We start from the raw sequence: 7,100 nt of genomic DNA, 5'->3' as shown, positions 1-7,100 counted from the left end.
GGGTTTGTCATATATGGCCTTTATTATGTTGAGGTAGGTTCCCTCTATGCCCACTTTCTGGAGAGTTTTTATCATAAATGGGTGTTGAATTTTGTCAAAAGCTTTTTCTGCATCTATTGAGATGATCATATGGTTTTTATTCTTCAATTTGTTAATATGGTGTATCACATTGATTGATTTGCGTATATTGAAGAATCCTTGCATCCCTGGGATAAATCCCACTTGATCATGGTGTATGATCCTTTTAATGTGTTGTTGGATTCTGTTTGCTAGTATTTTGTTGAGGATTTTTGCATCTATATTCATCAGTGATATTGGTCTGTAATTTTCTTTTTTTGTAGTGTCTTTGTCTGGTTTTGGTATCAGGGTGATGGTGGCCTCATAGAATGAGTTTGGGAGTGTTCCTTCCTCTGCAATTTTTTGGAAGAGTTTGAGAAGGATAGGTGTTAGCTCTTCTCTAAATGTTTGATAGAATTCACCTGTGAAGCCATCTGGTCCTGGACTTTTGTTTGTTGGAAGATTTTTAATCACAGTTTCAATTTCATTACTTGTGATTGGTCTGTTCATATTTTCTGTTTCTTCCTGGTTCAGTCTTGGAAGGTTATACCTTTCTAAAAATTTGTCCATTTCTTCCAGGTTGTCCATTTTATTGGCATAAAGTTGCTTGTAGTAGTCTCTTAGAATGCTTTGTATTTCTGCGGTGTCTGTTGTGACTTCTCCTTTTTCATTTATGATTTTATTGATTTGAGTCCTCTCCCTCTTTTTCTTGATGAGTCTGGCTAATGGCTTATCAATTTTGTTTATCTTCTCAAAGAACCAACTTTTAGTTTTATTGATCTTTGCTATTGTTTTCTTTCTTTCTATTTCATTTATTTCTGCTCTGATCTTTATGATTTCTTTCCTTCTGCTAACTTTGGGTTTTGTTTGTTCTTCTTTCTCTAGTTTCTTTAGGTGTAAGGTTAGATTGTTTACTTGAGATTTTTCTTGTTTCTTTAGGTAGGCTTGTATAGCTATAAACTTCCCTCTTAGAACTGCTTTCGCTGCATCCCATAGGTTTTGGGTCGTTGTATTTTCATTGTCATTTGTCTCTAGGTATTTTTTTATTTCTTCTTTGATTTCTTCAGTGATCTCTTGGTTATTTAGTAATGTATTGTTTAGCCTCCATGTGTTTGTGTTTTTTACGTTTGTTTCCCTGTAATTCATTTCTAATCTCATAGCATTGTGGTCAGAAAAGATGCTTGATATGATTTCAATTCTCTTAAATTTACTGAGGCTTGATTTGTGACCCAAGATGTGATCTATCCTGGAGAATGTTCCGTGCGCACTTGAGAAGAAAGTGTAATCTGCTGTTTTGGGATGGAATGTCCTATAAATATCAATTAAATCTATCTGGTCTATTGTGTCATTTAAAGCTTCTGTTTCCTTATTTATTTTCATTTTGGATGATCTGCCCATTGGTGTAAGTGAGGTGTTAAAGTCCCCCACTATGATTGTGTTACTGTCAATTTCCTCTTTCATAGCTGTTAGCAGTTGCCTTATGTATTGAGGTGCTCCTATGTTGGGTGCATATATATTTATAATTGTTTTATGTTCTTCTTGGATTGATCCCTTGATCATTATGTAGTGTCCTTCCTTGTCTCTTGTAACATTCTTTATTTTAAAGTCTATTTTATCTGATATGAGTATAGCTACTCCAGCTTTCTTTTGATTTCCATTTGCATGGAATATCTTTTTCCATCCCCTCACTTTCAGTCTGTATGTGTCCCTAGGTCTAAAGTGGGTCTCCTGTAGACAGCATATATATGGGCCTTGTTTTTGTATCCATTCAGCCAGTCTATGTCTTTTGGTTGGGGCATTTAATCCATTCACGTTTAAGGTAATTATCGATATGTATGTTCCTATGACCATTTTCTTAATTGTTTTGGGTTTGTTTTTGTAGGTCCTTTTCTTCTCTTGTGTTTCCCACTTAGAGAAGTTCCTTTAGCATTTGTTGTAGAGCTGGTTTGGTGGTGCTGAATTCTCTTAGCTTTTGCTTGTCTGTAAAGCTTTTGATTTCTCCATCGAATCTAAATGAGATCCTTGCTGGGTAGAGTAATCTTGGTTGTAGGTTCTTGCCTTTCATCACTTTAAGTATATCATGCCACTCCCTTCTGGCTTGTAGAGTTTCTGCTGAGAAATCAGCTGTTAACCTTATGGGAGTTCCCTTGTATGTTATTTGTCGTTTTTCCCTTGCTGCTTTCAATAATTTTTCTTTGTCTTTAATTTTTGCCACTTTGATTACTATGTGTCTCGGCGTGTTTCTCCTTGGGTTTATCCTGTATGGGACTCGCTGCGCTTCCTGGACTTGGGTGGCTATTTCCTTTCCCATGTTAGGGAAGTTTTCGACTATAATCTCTTCAAATATTTTCTCTGGTCCTTTCTCTCTCTCTTCACCTTCTGGGACCCCTATAATGCGAATGTTGTTGCGTTTAATGTTGTCCCAGAGGTCTCTTAGGCTGTCTTCATTTCTTTTCATTCTTTTTTCTTTAGTCTGTTCCGCAGCAGTGAATTCCACCATTCTGTCTTCCAGGTCACTTATCCGTTCTTCTGCCTCAGTTATTCTGCTATTGATTCCTTCTAGTGTAGTTTTCATTTCAGTTATTGTATTGGTCATCTCTGTTTGTTTGTTCTTTAATTCTTCTAGGTCTTTGTTAATCATTTCTTGCATCTTCTCAATCTTTGCCTCCATTCTTATTCCGAGGTCCTGGATCATCTTCACTATCATTATTCTGAATTCTTTTTCTGGAAGGTTGCCTATCTCCACTTCATTTAGTTGTTTTTCTGGGGTTTTTTCTTGTTCCTTCATCTGGTCCATAGCCCTCTGCCTTTTCATCTTGTCTATCTTTCTGTAACTGTGGTTTTTGGTCCACAGGCTGCAGGATTGTAGTTTTTCTTGCTTCTGCTGTCTGCCCTCTGGTGGTTGAGGCTATCTAAGAGGCTTGATGGGAGGCTCTGGTGGTGGGTAGAGCTGACTGTTGCTGTGGCGGTCAGAGCTCAGTAAAACTTTAATCCACTTGACTGTTGATGGGTGGGGCTGGGTTCCCTCCCTGTTGGTTGTTTTGCCCGAGGCAACCCAACACTGGAGCCTACCCGGGCTCTTTGGTGGGGTTAATGGCAGACTCTGGGAGGGCTCACGCCAAGGAGCACTTCCCAGAACCTCCGCTGCCAGAGTCCTTGTCCCCACGGTGAAACAGAGCCACCCCCCGCCTCTGCAGGAGACCCCCCAACACCAGCAGGTAGGTCTGGTTCAATCTCCCTCAGGGTCACTGCTCCTTCCCCTGGGTCCCGATGCGCACACTACTTTGTGTGTGCCCTCCAAGAGTGGGGTCTCTGTTTCCCCCAGTCCTGTCGAAGTCCTGCAATCAATTCCCACTAGGCTTCAAAGTCTGATTCTCTAGGAATTCCTCCTCCCGTTGCCGGACCCCCAGGTTGGGAAGCCTGACGTGGGGCTCAGAACCTTCACTCCAGTGGGTGGACTTCTGTGGTATAAGTGTTCGCCAGTCTGTGAGTCACCCACCCAGCAATGGGATTAGATTTTACTCTGATTGTGCCCCTCCTACCGTCTCACTGTGGCTTCTCCTCTGTCCTTGGATGTGGGGTATCCTCCTTGGTGAAGTCCAGGGTCTTCCTGTCAATGATTGTCCAGCAGCCAGTTGTGATTCTGGTACTCTCGCAAGAGGGAGTGAGAGCACGTCCTTCTACTCCGCCATCTTGGTTAATCCTCAATAGTGTACATTTTTGTATAATGTTTTTATTTGGAAACAATTTCAAACTGGCAGAAAATATGCAAGTACAGTGTAAATAACTTTTTCTTGAATTATTCGAAAGTAAATTACTAACCTGATTTCCCATTATCCCTGAACACATTATTGTACATAACCACAGTACAATCATCAAAGTCAGGAAATAAACACTGATATATTATTACTATCTAATCTCCAGGGCATGTCTTAGCAGCCACCATTCACAGAGGATTTAGTATTAGGCCAGCATTTCATAGAACCCCTGTGTTGGGGTTCAGAGCAGGCTGCCCCAAGATATGCCACAATGGCATATTGATTATTCTGAGTGAAAATTACTTGAGAAACATCTGGTGGGGGAAAGACTGATATTAAAAAAAACATTCTGACGATCCCCCCCCCCATTTTCCCCCAGAAAGTAGAAAATAAATCTCCCGAGTGAAAGTATCCTCCCTATACCAGGAGATTAGAAAGTATCCTTATCACCAGTTAAGGAATTCAAGGCTAAGAAAGCCGAATAAACAAACTCTGTTCCTTCCTGAGCCTGCTACCCCAAGCACAAACCCCTTTGTTAAATCTTCACAAATAATTGTTTCTCTGCCTAAAAATGTTATATGAACAGCCTTTGGTCACTTGGGGAGGCATTTCTATGAGACCTCTCTGCATTCTAATTAATTTTTTTTCTCCTGTTAATTTGTCTTGTGTCAATCTTCAGCTAAAAGAACTCGAGGGGTAGGGGGGAAATTTCCCCCTCCCCGACATCTCTTATACCTAGGAAGAAACTAAGCTTCAGAAAGGTTAAGTAGCAGTGTTTTCATCATACGCCAGGCACTGAGAATTTAGTAGTGGTTTAATAGCTACTGTTTGTCGACACTTGGATTTTGTACCAAGCACATGGAACACAGCATTGAATCTTTATGACAACCGTCTGAGACATGGCTATAATATTGTTATTTCCATTTTATGTAAGAAAGAGCAGTTAACCTGCCCAAATCACATTTGGGTACCTGAGGCTGTATTTGAACCTTGTCACATTTGTCTCTGAAACCCACACAAGTACATGGGTACTTCCTCCAAGCTCAGTCTGATGGACGCTCTGGTCATTCCTGGGTAGCACTGTAAGTAGTGAGTGGGTGTTCTTCCTGTAATTCAGTCACAGTCTCCACCCATTTCAACAGTCAATACACCATTTCCTAAATGATCTCCAAATTCCAGAGTCTTAGGCCCCTGCCCTAGAGCTGAGAGGGGCCTAGGATCTGGAATTTTAACAACCACACCAGGTGATTCTTATCAGGAAAATTTGGACAACCCTGTTTAGGTATCTTTGAATGAAGAGAGTCTGTTTTACAGACCTCCTGCATTGTGTGCCTGGCAACAGGCACCCTTGAGGGAGGGCACAACCACCAATGGCAGCTTCTCACACTGACCCGTGGGGAAATGAGGGGAGAAGAATGCGACCGTCCTAATCGTGTTACTCTGTTGCTGAGTTCCCTAAAATGTCTTCACTCCACCCCTACCTCCGTACGTGATGGAGTTTGGTGAAGAGCTTCTGTATCTTTTACTTGCCCATCATCATCTTTCTCTCTGTAGGCGTAAATTCAGGTGGGTTTGGCCAAGAAATCAACTGGAACATTAGAGGATCTGCTGTGCTGGGAGTCACCCCTCCTTAGGCTGTAATGTGGACAGTGTCTCAGTGGGAAACTGCAGAGTGGGAAGGGGCCTCCAGAACAACTGACCCCAACAGGATGTGAAACGCAGTGTATACTATGATTACAACTTTGCTAAAATATATCTGCCAATGGACTAACACTGGAAATGAATAAGCAAAAGTGAAAGCAACTGTATGATACAGTGGTAGGAAGGAGTTTTCTCATTCTCTACCTTTTTTTTTTTTTTTTTTTTTTGGCCACACCACACGGCTTATGGGACCTTAGTCCTCAGACCAGGGATCAAACCTGGGCCTTCAGCAGTGAAAGCATGGAGTCCTAATCTCTGGACCACCGGGGAATTCCCTGTCATTCTCTACTTTTTTTTTTTTTTAACATCTTTATTGGAATATAATTGCTTTACAATGGTGTGTTAGTTTCTGCTGTATAACAAAGTGAATCAGCTATACATATACCTGCACCCACATATCTCCTCCCTCTTGCATCTCCCTCCCACCCTCCCTCTCCCACCCTCCCTCTCCCACCCCTCTAAGTGGTCACAAAGCACCGAGCTGATCTCCCTGTGCTATGCGTTCCCACTAGCTATTTTACATTTGGTAGTGTATATATGTCCATGTCACTCTCTCACTTCGTCCCAGCTTACCCTTCCCCATCCCCGTGTCCTCAAGTCCATTCTCTATGTCTGCGTCTTTATTCCTGTCCTGCCCCTAGGTTCTTCAGAACGTTTTTTTTTTTTTTAGATTCCATATATATGTGTTAGCATACGGTATTTGTTTTTCTCTTTCTGACTTACTTCACTCTGTATGACAGACTGTAGGTCCATCCACCTCCCTACAAATAACTCAATTTTGTTTCTTTTTACGGCTGAGTAATATTCCATTGTCATTCTCTACTTTTTAATCTTTCTGTGATGTCATTATATAGACCTCATAATGAAAAGTATATATATATTTTTAAATAAATTTATTTTATTTATTTATTTTATTTTTGGCTGCGTTGGGTCTTCGTTGCTGCACGTGGGCTTTTCTCTGGTTACGGCGAGCGGGGGCTCCTCTTCATTGTGGTGCGTGGGCTTCTCTTGTTGCGGAGCACGGGCTCTAGGCACGCGGGCTTCAGTAGTCCTGGCTCGCGGGCTCTTGAGCGCAGGCTCAGTAGTTGTGGCGCACGGGCTTAGTTACTCTGCAGCATGTGGGATCTTCCCAGACCAGGGCTCGAACCCGTGTCTCCTGCATTGGCAGGCGGATTCTTAACCACTGTGCCACCAGGGAAGCCCCTATGAAAGGTATATTTTTAAAGTTTCTTACTGTAGAAATCACTTTTCTCTAAACATTTCTGTTACGTGAGTCATTTTTGTTATCATACTGATTTTGTAGAAAATTAGTAGAAGCTAACAATAACCATGTTGCCTAATATCACAAATATTCTGAGTATATCCAATCCTAGTCTCCATATCAAAGCAAATAAATTACTGTTAACATGGAGACTCATGCATTTAACTTTGATGTGCAGGAAGGCAGAATAGCATAGAGGCTAAAGTAGACTTTGGAGTCAGGCAGACATGGGTTCAGATCTTGGGTTCAGAATTTACTAGGTGGTCCAGGCAAGGCACATTTTCCTCAACTGTAAATTTAAGCTAATCAGGGCCAAAATTTAT

General features: G+C 41.4%; 1 long non-coding RNA gene across 4 annotated transcripts in view; it reads left to right on the top strand.

The window, feature by feature from the left end:
- The window catches only part of LOC309649784, a 30,647-nt gene that overhangs the window by 4,081 nt on the left and 19,466 nt on the right, over nucleotides 1–7,100 (top strand). The window lies entirely within an intron of this gene.

This window comes from Balaenoptera physalus, assembly GCF_965194825.1.
Source record: "Balaenoptera physalus genome assembly, chromosome: 20".
Classification (NCBI taxonomy): Eukaryota; Metazoa; Chordata; class Mammalia; order Artiodactyla; family Balaenopteridae; genus Balaenoptera; species Balaenoptera physalus.
This window is presented reverse-complemented; position numbering and strand designations above follow the sequence as displayed.